This window comes from Hippocampus zosterae, chromosome 18 (assembly GCF_025434085.1).
Source record: "Hippocampus zosterae strain Florida chromosome 18, ASM2543408v3, whole genome shotgun sequence".
Taxonomy (NCBI): domain Eukaryota; kingdom Metazoa; phylum Chordata; class Actinopteri; order Syngnathiformes; family Syngnathidae; genus Hippocampus; species Hippocampus zosterae.
Genome location: NC_067468.1, coordinates 400968 through 415789, shown reverse-complemented (window position 1 = coordinate 415789; position 14822 = coordinate 400968).

The window sequence follows — 14822 nt, the reverse complement described above, 5'->3', positions numbered from 1 at the left end:
GAGGCCAGCCCCAATGAATGAAATGCTGAGCGAGGCAGCAACTGACCTGAAAGCTAAGATCATGGCAAGAATGAAAGCTGGGAAACCTAGAATCCGATTACAACGGCTATGTGAAGTACCACCTGAAAGTCTCTTGGAAAGTGTGAATGCAGCACTGAGGGCGATCCTTACCGTAACGATCACGGAAATGAACTGATATACGCTTCAGCATCAGTGATCCTTGAGATGCTTGGCTATAAGAGCAACCATGGAAGCCATGAGATACATTACCGACCATGGAAAAGACGGTTGGAGGCTAAGATCAAGGCGGCTCGGAAAGATGTGAGTCAATTGACTGAGGTCCAGAGAGGTGTGATGAAAAGGCCGATCCTGAGAGGTACATCCAGATGACCATATATGAAGCACTCGAAACAAAGGCTCCAAGCCTTGTCCAGCCGCCTAAAGCGGTACACGAAAGAGAATGAGGCCAGACGAATAAACAGGCTGTTTGCAACACAACCTGCGAAAGTGTACGCTCAGTGGCAGGGTCCTAACAACAGAGCTGATCCAGAGCGAAGCACGGAAGGGCATTGGTAGAGATACCAGGGGAGCCAAACATCAGCTCCTGGTTGACAGAACAGTCGCACAAGACTGCAGGTCCCGATGTACCAACCTGTGCACAGCCTGGATTGATTAAAAGAAAGCCTATGACTCGATGCCACATACATGGATCACTGAATGCTTGGATGTGTATAAGGTGAACAGGACCCTAAGAGCCTTCGTTGCGAACTTGATGAGGATGTGGAAAACCACACTTGAAGCCAATGGCAAGCCACTTACCCAAGTGTCCATCAAATGTGGCATATACCAAGGTGATGCACTCTCCCCACTGCTGTCCTACATAGGACTGAACCCCCTAAGCCAAGTAATCACCAAGACAGGCCATGGATACCGCCTCAGAAATGGAGCTACGATCAGTCACCTCCTCTACAAGGATGACATGTAGCTGTTTGCTAAGAGCGAAAGGGACATAGACTCCCTGATCCACACAATCAAGATCTACAGCAGCGACATCGGGATGTCATTCGTGATGGAGAAATGTAGTCGGATGGTGACTAAGAGAGGAAGGGTAGTCCGCACTGAAGGGGTCTCACTCCCTGAAGGAACAATAGCAGACATTGAGGACAGCTACAAGTACCTCGGTATACCACAAGCCAATGGCAACCTCAAACTGGCAACAAGGAAAGCGGCTACGGCCAAATACCTCCAGCGAGTGAGGCAAGTCCTAAGAAGCCAGCTCAATGGCAAGAATAAGACCCGGGCAATAAACAGCTATGCCCTTTCCAGTGATCAGATACCCTGCAGGAAAAATAAGGTGGCCAAAGGAAGAGATTCAGACCACGGATGTTAAGACCCGAAAGCTCGTTACCATGCATGGAGGGTTCCATACCAAATCCAGCACCCTGAGACTGTACACAAGCCGAAAGGAAGGAGGCCGGGGACTAGTGAGTGTGAGAGCCACTGTCCAGGATGAAACATCCAAGCACCACAAATACATCAAGGAGAAGGCACCAACGGATGATGTACTCAGAGAATGTCTCAGACAATGGGGAACAGAAGATGAGGTGCTGGAAGAGGGACCATCATGGGAGGACAAGCCCCTACACGGGATGTACCACCGGACAATAACTGCCGTGGCCAATCTCAAGAAGTCCAATCAGAGTTCTAGAGAGGGCTGGCCTGAAGGACAGCACAGAGGCACTCATCCTGGCTGCTCAGGAGCAGGCCCTGAGCACCAGAGCCATCGAGGCCTAGATATACCACACCAGCCAAGACCCAAGGTGTAGGTTGTGCAAAGAGGCACCTGAGACGATCTAACACATAACTGCAGGGTGTAAGGTGCTGGCAGGGAAAGCCTATATGGAACGCCATAACCAGGTGGCTGGCATAGTCTACCGAAACATCTGTGCGGAGTATGGACTGGACACCCCAAGGTCAAAATGGGAAACACCTCCGAAGGTGGTGGAGAATGACAGAGCGAAGATCCTATGGGACTTCCAGATCCAGACTGACAAGATGGTAATGGCGAACCAACCAGATATCCTGATGATAGATAAAGGGCACAGGAAAGCCGTTGTAGTGGATGTAGCGGTCCCAAGTGCTGGAAACATCAGAAAGAAGGAACACGAGAAACTCGAGAAATCCCAAGGGCTCAGAGAGGAGCTGGAGAGAGCCTGGAAGGTAAAGGGGACAGTCGTGCCTGTGGTGGTCGGAGCACTCGGGGCAGTGACCCCCAAACTAGATGATGAGTGGTTGCAACAGATCCCGGGAACAACATCGGACATCTCAGTCCAGAAATGTGCAGTGCTGGGAACGGCAAGGATACTGCGCAGAACCCTCAAGCTTCCTGGCCTCTGGTAGAGGACCCCAGCTGAATGAGGGATGGACACCACCTGAGGGGTGAGACGAGGATTTTTTTTATAGATATACAGTAGATACACATTCACTCCCATGAACATCCCCAACAATATTAACACCAACACTACAGAAATTCAAACCGTAAAGATTCACATAACCAACCACAAAAGACTACACATATGCAACATGTATACACCCCCCAGAGATACCACCAGACCACGCCACAGAAGACACAGACATCACCAACACCTTCCAATACATAAACTCGCTGAACAACACCATTCTAACCGCAGACATCAACGCTCACTCAACACAATGGCACTCTCCCTACGACGACCACAGAGGCACCCACATTGCAGACATACTACAAAACTCCCAACAAATCACTCTAAACACAAACACACCCACCAGAAAACCTACAAACATCAACCAACAACCAACATCACCGGACATCACAACAGCCAGCAACAGCATCACAAACAGAACAACATGGACCACAATACACGCACTCAGTTCAGACCACCTTCCTATCAAAATCACACACAACACGCGTGCTCCTTTCCGCCTACAACAACACCTTCAAACTTACACAAATTACAGGAAAGCAGACTGGGAAGGATACACCTCTGAAATAGAATCAGCACTGGAGAACATAACCATACCTGACAACATCCACACAGCCAACACCATGCTCACAAACCTCATACTTACAGCAGACAAACACCACATACCCCACGGAAAAATAAAAAGCAAATCACTTCTCCTACCACAACACATCAGAACACTCATCAGCCAAAGAAACGACATCAGACAACAAAACCACCAAGACCCACGCATCACAGACCTAAACAAAGAAATAGACACACAAATCCAAAAACACAAACAAGAGCTATGGAAAGAACACTTAACGGATGCATGGAACCACAGACACAAACAACACATACTCTGGAACACAGTAACAAGACTATCAAACAAAGAACAAAAAGCACCAGAAAACACCACAATACAGTTCGGACAACACACGGCAATATCCAACAAACAGAAAGCACGAGCATTCAACAAACAATTCACCAACATAATACAACACAAAACCAACAGAACATACAGACAACTACAACGCAAAATACGAAAACTCAACACCACGCCCATAACCATCACAGAACAACAAGTCAAACAAGCACTACAACGCTCCAAAAGCCACAACTCCACAGGCCCAGACAACATAAACATCAGACATCTGAAACACCTAGGCCCCAAAGCAATAACACTATTCACACACACTTACAACACATCACTCAACACCAACACCATCCCCGCAATATGGAAGACTGCAAAAATAATCCCAATACCAAAACCCAACAAAAACCACGCACTCGGCCCATCTTACAGACCAATAGCACTACTCAGCCCAATAGCCAAAACAATGGATAAGGTAATACTACCCTTCATTACCAACAACACTCAACTACCCTCTCACCAACACGGCTTCCGAAAACAACACTCCACAACCACAGCACTACACCACATACACAACATCATAGCCACAGGTTTCAATCAACAAAAACCACCACAACGAACAGTTGCCATAGCCCTAGACATGTCCAAAGCCTTTGACACGGTAAACCTACACACACTCACAAACAAACTCAACAACACTAACACCCCAAACATCATCATCAAATACATCTTCAACTACATAAGGGGATGCAGACAATACACTCAATACCGGGGGGAAACATCAGAACATAGAAACACGAAAACGGGGGTACCACAGGGGGGAGTACTTTCACCAACACTATTCAACATATACATGGCAGACTTACCACAACCACCTCCAAATGTACACACAGTTACATATGCAGACGACATCACCATTCTATCCACACATGTCAAACCACAACAGGCACAACAACAAGTACAAAAATATCTCCACGACATATACAACTGGACAAAACAGAACCAACTCACACTCAACGCAGACAAAACCACCACCACTCTGTTCACACCGGATCCGGCAGAATACAGCAACAGGCTCACTTTACAAATAGATAACACCACCCTACCCACAGTCCGCGAACCCAAAATACTGGGATTAACATGGGACCCCAAACTCACCTTCTCAAAACACACACAACACACTCTAACCCGTGCCAAGCAATCAAACAAAATACTTAAAGCCTTAACAACCACTCACTGGGGAAAATCCAAAGAAACTATACTCACCACATACAAAGCAACCACACTCACACGCCTCGAATACGCAAACACTATATGGTCACCAACACTATCGGACACAAACAAGACAAAACTTCAGACCACACAGAACACAGCACTCAGAATAGCAACAGGATGCACACAAGACACAAACATACAACACTTGCATGAGGAAACAAAAACTCTCCCACTGAACATCCATCTAAAACTACACGCATCGCAAATCAGACAAAAAGCCCAACACCCAACCCACCCACTACACCCACTCACTCAACAACCACCACCACCCAGACAAAAGAAACAAACAATCTTCCACAACAACAACTACACACACAACAAAGACACAGCACCACAGGACACCAACAACGACACCATAAAACAGAACATGAAAGACATACACACCCACTTTGTACAAACACACTTGGACACCAGACAACACAACAAAGTAATACATGCACCAGCACCAGAAATAGACCCATCAGAGCAAGACCTACCACACAGAACCAGACAACTCCTAGCACAACTCCGAACCAACAAATCACCAGCCCTCCACTCCTACCTACACAACATTACACCGGACACACACCCAACACCACTCTGTGCGCTATGCGGCACGCAAGTGCACGACACACAACACCTGTTCACCTGCACAAACATACCCACCACACTGACTCCGGAGGACCTCTGGCGAAACCCAAGCGGAGTGGCGGCCCTGCTCGCCCGCTGGGCGGAGGAGGGGGGTCTGGGGATCCGGGAGACGGAGTGAGGGCCCGGTCCCCCAATGTCGGGGCACGGGTGGGGTCGACAACAACAACAACAACAACATAAAAAAAGACTTCCCCTTTAAATATTCCTGCTGCATAATATATCTCCTTTCCTTTCGTAAAGGATGGTCAGACCCTTTCCTAAGCATTATTAAAATTTAGACAATCTTTGCTCCAGGTGCTACCGGCTCATCTCACTCGGTTAGGATAGGAAAGGAAAGTTCCTATGCCAAAATGATAATCCAAAAAGGGCCCCTGTTGGTGGATAATCAGGCCATGGGAGGTGTGAGTAAATTGTGAGGGGGTGTTGGCTGGAGCTAGAAATAATTTTGGTGTCTTGACCCTGCAGTAGGTTCATTAAAAGAGCAACCAGTGTTTTCACCACCATGGTCGGATCTTACTCTGGAGGGTAACCCATACAGGCAGGTGGCTTGGACAAAATATTTCAACACTGTCAAAGCTGTGTTGTCTGTGCTCCAGTTGAAGGTACGTTATTAGCCTGGAATTCCCATCAATGCCGGCATGTGTCACAAACACCCACCTGTAAAACAAACATGAAAAGAATAATGATTAAATACAAGAAAACAATCAAGTTTCATATCTTGTTTGAAATATCATCTCGGTAGAGAAGGTATTGCTGTGCACTTAAGACTACATGGAGGCAATTTGGAGTTTGTGTAACTTGGATATACAAATGATAAAATTCAATTTAATCTGTGCTGTCCATACAATATGGCTTTCTAATGCTCCCACGAGTACAAATATAAGATGATCCCTTATTACCGAATGAGACGCATATGCCCATCTATGTGCCATAAACTATTGGGGAATGGCACATAGTATGTTCTTCTAGCCACAGTCTGGCTCCATCTCTGGGCTGCAGCAGCTGGCTCAATACGGTTGAGGATTTCTCGAACTCTTTTTCTTTGTACTACAATACCATCAGCACGCAGGTATGCCCTCATCATCTGCAACAGGTTCATAAAACAACACAATAAAGAAAGTACACTTTCACAATGAATATAATGATATATACATGAAGGGACAAGAGTATGTAGCAGAATACTTGCTTCCGAGCCTGATCTGGGAAATTGGCTGTGCAATCTTCTGACATGCTCTTCCAGGTCAACATCATGAAAGGGAGTAAATCTATTTCTGGCTGAAATCTGAAAAAACTTCATTTTTTATGCAGGTATGAAGAGGAACAACACAACATCTCAGTGATGGCTCTCACTGTAAAGCCCTGAGTGGGGAGCAGTTCAATTTGATCACTTGTAATGTCAAGTGCTGGTCTTCCTCGTCTACCTAAAGTATGGAAATAAAAGGATTAAGGAATTCAAGCAAACGAATCACTACGTGTTTTTTATATACTGTATACAGTACAGGCATATAGACACAGATGTACATAAAAGTATATGCAGCTTCAAAACCACGAGCAGCTATTTTCTCTAACCATTTTACTCAAGAAAAAAATAATTCAAACTTATAATTGAATAACTAAAAGATCACTAGTTATTGCTTAAAAGTGTACAGCCATCGCGTTACTTAATAGTCTACTGATTTGCAGGAAAACCACTGGTATAAAACGACGTTTGACAGGGTGATAGAAGGTAAGTCACAGCAAGTCGTCAGTAAAACCCGTGTATAGTTCGAATAAAAATACATACGAAAAACCAATGACAAAAAATGGTAGCCATTTTACCTGTGTGCAAACGATGTGCCACATGGGAACAAACACGTCCACCATTAGGAGCGGGTCCCGCAATGATGACAGATCGGAGATCTATTAGACTTTGAATCAAATTTTGAATAGTATCAGCGCTAAACTGGTCACTAACTCTTCTTAAATTAGCAATTGAAATGTTTATCGCGCGTGCTTCACTTTCACCGGCAGTCCCTTGACGACAGGCACTCTCTATTGCCCTGCACCTTCGCCGAATACGTCTCAGGACGCTGTCCGCCATTGTTGTTCTAAAAAACTAAGTGGCCACAGAATTTCCAAAATCATGAGCCCTGACTGGTGGGATGATACTATTTTGAAACGTACAGCCAATAGGATACCGTTACATGTTTTCGTAATCATCCTTACTTGCATGTAATGCAAGTACAGTGTAATGTCACTAGCACTACAAGTGGGCACATTTATGGCCTTACATGTTCACTAGTAAGCGTCAAAATGATCTTACCAGTGAACTAGTGGGCACATTTATGGCCTTACATGTTCAGTAGTAAGCGTCAAAATGATCCTACGAGTGAACTAGTGGGCGTTATGCGGCTTACATGTCAACTAGTAAGCCTCAAAATGATCTTACTAGTGAACTAGTTGGCACATTTATGGCCTTACATGTTCACTAGTAAGCGTCAAAATGACCTTACTAGTGAGCTAGTGGGCAATATGGAATAAATACTCAAAGGGCTTGCCAGGCAAGCCCATTGAGTATTTAAAGGGTTCAAAGGGCTTGTCTGGCAAGCCTTTTGAGTATTTATTCATCCGTGATGGTATTTGTAGACCAATGAGAGCACGTCCGACAGACACGTGGACTTCGGGCAGCCAATCATGATGCATTTCGAGCCAATCCCCAACAAAAACGGAGGAGAAAACTTTCAGACGCTTTGAAAGCTTTTGGGGTACATATTACTCTTGTTGTTACACAAAATTTTGTTTTACGATTATTTTAGGCGGTAAGGTTATGGTGTGAATGTCAAATACGTGGTCAATTTATCAAGATGAAGCCTGCTTAAAAATTTGCTCCAACGATTTCGGAGATGTGTCTGACTTTGACAGCAATGGCGGCAGTTCAACGCTGACAGTCGCAGTCGGGTGCAGATTTATTTCGGCAGGACTTTCTAAAATCTGCCGTTTGCTCTGACAGTTCTCTGTCTGACAGTCACATTTTGTCTTATTACTCACAAGCTATTTGACATTTAAAAAAGAGTTAAAGTTAATGTTTGCAACACGATTTTGCTCTTACTGTTTGCTGCCTTAGTTCGTTTGAATTATTCGCTTCCTGCATTACATGAAGTACATTTTTTAATATTCACAAGACTAACTGTGCATTACAAATAATGTCACATTTGCACTATGTTTTACTGGATCTACAACTAAACTAGGTCCTCGTTTCTGGGAGAGTCCACAGCACCTCCTGTATCACAACCATTCTGCCGGCACACCTTCAGCAGCACGATGTTTCTAACGGGAGCTGGAGGCTGACCAGCTTCATTGAAGAACAGGAGGAGGAGAGGCACAACGTTTGTCATTTGTGATATGTTTTTAGACTTTTCTCCTAATAAAAAAACTACGTCTTGTTAATTTCTTGATATAGTTCTTGTATTTAAATATTTTAACAATCAACTATTTTTCAACTGTGTTTTAGATATGAATTGTATGAAATAAATCAGTGAAGCCCCATTCAAATTCTACTCCATCTAATCTGCTCGATCACACTGCTGTCAACCTGCTGTAAATAATGCCTCCACCTTCATGATTGTAGAAACCCCAGAACGGTAAACATGTGATTATTTTATTTTAAAATATAAGAAGCCTATGTTTTGCAATTGTGCTCATTTTCGTTGTATTGCACGACAAATATAATAGATGAGCCGGTTTGGGGACATCATCAACCAAGCTGCTGCTCCAATTGCAATGCGCTATATTGTCCTGCTCTCCTAAATTCGCATCTACACCACAAATTATAACATCCTGACTGATTTAGCAACAACTGAAAATTCACATCATTATTTAGGGAGATGCATAACTGTTGCATTATATGGTGCCCTATTAATTTTATTTAGTATAGCATACATATATAAAAGTGGAAAGATACTGCAGAGCTGTGCCATTACTCTTTATCTCTGTGTACATAATAAATAAACATCACCTACAGATACATTGGTAAAAATTGCTTGATTCCTTCTGTATACTGTAGATATTACGCAAATGGCGGTAAATAATTGTGAAAGCTCAGAATCAGGTTTTAAAGGGTTAATTCTTTGCTGGGTGGAGCTCTTATCATGGAGCCAATAGGAGGTGTCCTCGGGTGGTGTCCGTCCCTCATTCAGCTCGGGTCCTCCACCAGAGGCCAGGAAGCCCGAGGGCCCCGCGCAGTACCCCCGCCGCTCCCAGCACCGCACACCTCCGGACCGAGATGTCCGACGCTGCTCCCGGGATCCGTCGCAACCACCCATCCAGTCCGGGTGTCACTGCCCCGAGCGCCCCGACCACCACAGGCACGACCGCCACCCCCACCCCCCAGGCCCTCCCCAGCCCGTCCCCAAGTCCCTGGTACCCCCGGAGCCCCACATGCTCCCCCCTCCCTATGCCTCCACTACCTGGGACCGCCACATCCACCACAACGGCCCTCCTCCGCCCCCCATCCACGACCACGACATCTGGTTGGCTCGCCACCACCATCCCGCCAGTCTGGATCCGCAAGTCCCACAGGATCCCCGCTCCGCCACCCTCCACCACCCTCGGAGGTGCCCCCCACTCCGACCCCGGGGCCCCCAGTCCACACTCCGCACAGATGCCTCGGCAGACCACGCCAGCCACCTGGCCATGGCGCTCCACGCAGGCCCCCCCTGCCAGCATCCCACACCCCGCAGCCACGTGCCGGATCGTCCCAGGCGCCTCCCCGCACAACCCACACCCCGGGTCCTGTCCGGCGCGGCACATCCGGGCCTCGACGGCTCCGGCGCCCAAGGCCCGCTCATGAGCATCCAGGATGAGCGCCCCTGCGCTGTCCCCCAGGCCAGCCCCCTCCAGCCACCGACAGGACTTCTTGAGATCAGCCACCTCAGCCATGGTCCGGTGGCACATCCCGCGTAGGGGCCCGCCCCCCCATGATGGTCCCCCCCCCAGCGCCGGTCCCTCCGCTCCCCACTGTCCGAGACACTCTCCGAGCACGTCACCCGCCGGAGCCCCCCCCGGATGCATTCATGGAGCCCGGATGTCCCATCCCGGACAGCGGCGCCCACACCCACCAGTCCCCGGCCTCCCTCCCCTCGGTCCGCGCACACAGTCTATATATATATAGCTGGATAGCTCAGTTGGTAAGTTTTGGCGTACGGGAGACGGTGGTTCGCTTGGGTCCCGCTTGGGGCAAAAAATGAGCACATAACACCATCCAGTGTGGGTCCTTGGGCAAGAGCCTTCACGCTAATGCGTACCTCATACAATGATGAGAGACAATAAAATGAATGACATGCCAGCTCAGACGTCGCCCGGCCAAACAAGGTCTGCGTCAGGTGCTGGGGAACCAGAGCACCTTGATGAAAAATGGAACGGAGATGGGCAAGATGCAATAACATGGCTCTGTTGGAATGCTACTACTCAAGCAAGCCTAGTCAGAGAGGTTACATGCAGAGAATCTGGGCTAAATGGTTACTTCAAAACCCACAGTCACGGGTGACCACGAAACAACTAGTAACTCAGTGTTCCAACATCCACAAACGGCAACTGCTGTCACAACTTGAGATTGATGAGGTACAACGCAGGTTCCATGGTGAGGGGCCCCAGGCTGCCAGATCAGAGGAGGAGTTCATACCAGAGTGAATGCAGATGATGAGATTGGGAGTGCTGTGAATGAATGAAATGCTGAGCGAGGCAGCAACTGACCTGAAAGCTGAGGTCATGGCAAGAATGAAAGCTGGGAAACCTAGAAACCGATTACAATGGCTATGTGAAGTACCACCTGAAAGTCTCATGGAAAGTGTGAATGCAGCTCTGAGGGCGAACCCTACCGTAACGATCATGGAAATGAACTGATATACGCTTCAGCATCAGTGATCCTTGAGATGCTTGGCTATAAGAGCAACCATGGAAGCCATGAGATACATTACCGACCATGGAAAAGATGGTTGGAGGCTAAGATCAAGGCGGCTCAGAAAGATGTGAGTCAATTGACTGAGGCCCAGAGAGGTGTGATGAAAAGGCCGATACCTGAGAGGTACATCCAGATGACTATACCTGAAGCACTCGAAACTGCCAAACAAAGGCTCCAAGTCTTGTCCGGTTGTTTAAAGCGGTACACGAAAGAGAATGAGGCCAGACGAATAAATAGGCTGTTTATAACACAACCTGCGAAAGTGTACGCTCAGTGGCAGGGTCCAAAAAGGTATTGGAAAGGTATATGGGAGAAGGAGGTTGCACATAACAGCAGTGCACAATGGCTGGTCTCCCTGAGAGAGGAGCACAGACACCTCCCTGAACAGAATCCAGTTACCATAACAGTGGCAGACATACAGGAAAGAGTCTCAGATATGAAGAAATGGACAGCACCAGGCCCGGACATGGTCCACACCTACTGGCTAAAGAAACTCACAGCACTCCATGAGCGTCTAGCAGCATAAACGAACCAGCTGCTGACGGATGGGACTCACCCAGGATGGCTAACCGAAGGGCGAACGATACTGATCATGAAGGATCGCTCAAAGGGTGCAGTCGCATCCAACTATCAGCCAATAACCTGTCTCTCCACAACATGGAAGCTCATGTTGCGGCTAAGATAAGGGCACACATGGATCAATACATGAGCGAAGCACGGAAGGGCATTGGTAGAGATACCAGGGGAGCCAAACATCAGCTCCTGGTTGACAGAACAGTCGCACAAGACTGCAGGTCCCGATGTACCAACCTGTGCACAGGCTGGATTGATTACAAGAAAGCCTATGACTCGATGCCACATACATGGATCACTGAATGCTTGGATCTGTATAAGGTGAACAGGACCCTAAGAGCCTTCGTTGCGAACTTGATGAGGATGTGGAAAACCACACTTGAAGCCAATGGCAAGCCACTTACCCAAGTGTCCATCAAATGTGGCATATACCAAGGTGATGCACTCTCCCCACTGCTGTTCTGCATAGGACTGAACCCCCTAAGCCAAGTAATCACCAAGACAGGCCATGGATACCGCCTCAGAAATGGAGCTACAATCAGTCACCTCCTCTACAAGGATGACATGTAGCTGTTTGCTAAGAGCGAAAGGGACATAGACTCCCTGATCCACACAATCAGGATCTACAGCAGCGACATCGGGATGTCATTCGGGCTGGAGAAATGTAGTCGGATGGTGACTAAGAGAGGAAGGGTAGTCCACACTGAAGGCGTCTCACTCCCTGAAGGAACAATAGCAGACATTGAGGACAGCTACAAGTACCTCGGTATACCACAAGCCAATGGCAACCTCGAACTGGCAACAAGGAAAGCGGCTACGGCCAAATACCTCCAGCGAGTGAGGCAAGTCCTAAGAAGCCAGCTCAATGGCAAGAATAAGACCCAGGCAATAAACAGCTATGCCCTTGCCAGTGATCAGATACCCTGCAGGAAAAATAAGGTGGCCAAAGGAAGAGATTCAGACCACGGATGTTAAGACCCGAAAGCTCATTACCATGCATGGAGGGTTCCATCCCAAATCCAGCACCCTGAGACTGTACGCAAGCCAAAAGGAAGGAGGCCGGGGACTAGTGAGTGTGAGAGCCACTGTCCAGGATGAAACATCCAAGCTCCACAAATACATCAAGGAGAAGGCACCAGCGGATGACGTACTCAGAGAATGTCTCAGACAATGGGGAACAGAAGATGAGGTGCTGGAAGAGGGACCATCGTGGGAGGACAAGCCCCTACACGGGATGTACCACCGGACAATAACTGACGTGGCCAATCTCAAGAAGTCCTATCAGAGTTCTAGAGAGGGCTGGCCTGAAGGACAGCACAGAGGCGCTCATCCTGGCTGCTCAGGAGCAGGCCCTGAGCACCAGAGCCATCGAGGCCTAGATATACCACACCAGCCAAGACCCAAGGTGTAGGTTGTGCAAAGAGGCACCTGAGACGATCTAACACATAACTGCAGGGTGTAAGGTGCTGGCAGGGAAAGCCTATATGGAACGCCATAACCAGGTGGCTGGCATAGTCTACCGAAACATCTGTGCGGAGTATGGACTGGAAACCCCATGGTCAAAATGGGAAACACCTCCGAAGGTGGTGGAGAATGACAGAGCGAAGATCCTGTGGGACTTCCAGATCCAGACTGACAAGATGGTAATGGCGAACCAACCAGATATCCTGATCATAGATAAAGGGCAGAGGAAGGCCGTTGTAGTGGATGTAGCGGTCCCAAGTGATGGAAACATCAGGAAGAAGGAACATGAGAAACTCGAGAAATACCAAGGGCTCAGAGAGGAGCTGGAGAGAGCCTGGAAGGTAAAGGTGACAGTCGTGCCTGTGGTGGTCGCAGCACTCGGCAGTGACCCCCAAACTAGATGATGAGTGGTTGCAACAGATCCCGGGAACAACATCGGACATCTCAGTCCAGAAATGTGCAGTGCTGGGAACAGCAAGGATACTGCGCAGAACCCTCAAGCTTCCTGGCCTCCGGTCGAGGACCCGAGCTGAATGAGGGACAGACAGCACCCGAGGGTGGGTGAGAGGAGGATTTTTTTTTTTTTTTTAATATATACAGTCCCTGATTGACTATTGTGTTCTTGAGATACAGCACAAACATTGCTGATTACTTCAGCGTTCATCCTTTCCCTATGGAATACAATGTTAACAGAGTGGTGGCTTGCTGACATGGTGATGCACTGCAGTCAAGTCAAGTCAAGTCAAGTCAACAGTATTTATAGAGCACTTTCAAACAGCCATCGCTGCATACAAAGTGCTGTACATGGAGCGATTTAACATATACAATAAACAGTAAGACGAATCAGTAAAAGTAAAAAAACCCGAAATGGCAGGAGCGTCGCCGAACACACTGGCGCACAAGCGGCCATCTTGGATTAGCATTTTTTTGGAATTTTTGCAGTTCCAAAACAACAATGGCGGAGCCACACGGGTTTGCAACAGAAAAAAAAAACACAAGCAGCCAACACCTGACCAAAAAGATGTTTGTGAGAAATATAACAACAAAAAAGTCACCGATGCAAAAGCACAGAGACTATGTTTATATGCAGACGTACTATATGCTCATGCATACTTGACATTTTCAATGGTCAATTTCAACACCAAGTTGGTCATATTTTTTTTACAAAGAAAACACCTTTATTTCAGCCTTGTAACAGGACTGTACTGTGTTATGGCTGCTTCATCATCGCCGTCGTGAGTCGTTATGAGTACAAATATTTTTATTTGGTGATATTTCTCTCTTAATATACTGTATGATACATTTTAACTGTGTTTGATCATTTAAAAAATGTGTTAAAACACCATTTTTTTTAACGTTCTGGAAATGATTTTATAACTTGCCTAAGGTGTGTAAATTGAAGGAAACAACTGTAACATTCGTTCATCTATTTTCTATACTGCTCATGAGAGTCACAGGTGACCTGGATCCTATCCCAGCTCAATCCCGATGATAGGCATGATAAACCCTGGTCGCCTCTCTATTGCAGGGCACTTATCGACAAACATCCATTCACACCTAAGGATTTGTTTAGTTTTCAATTAACCCA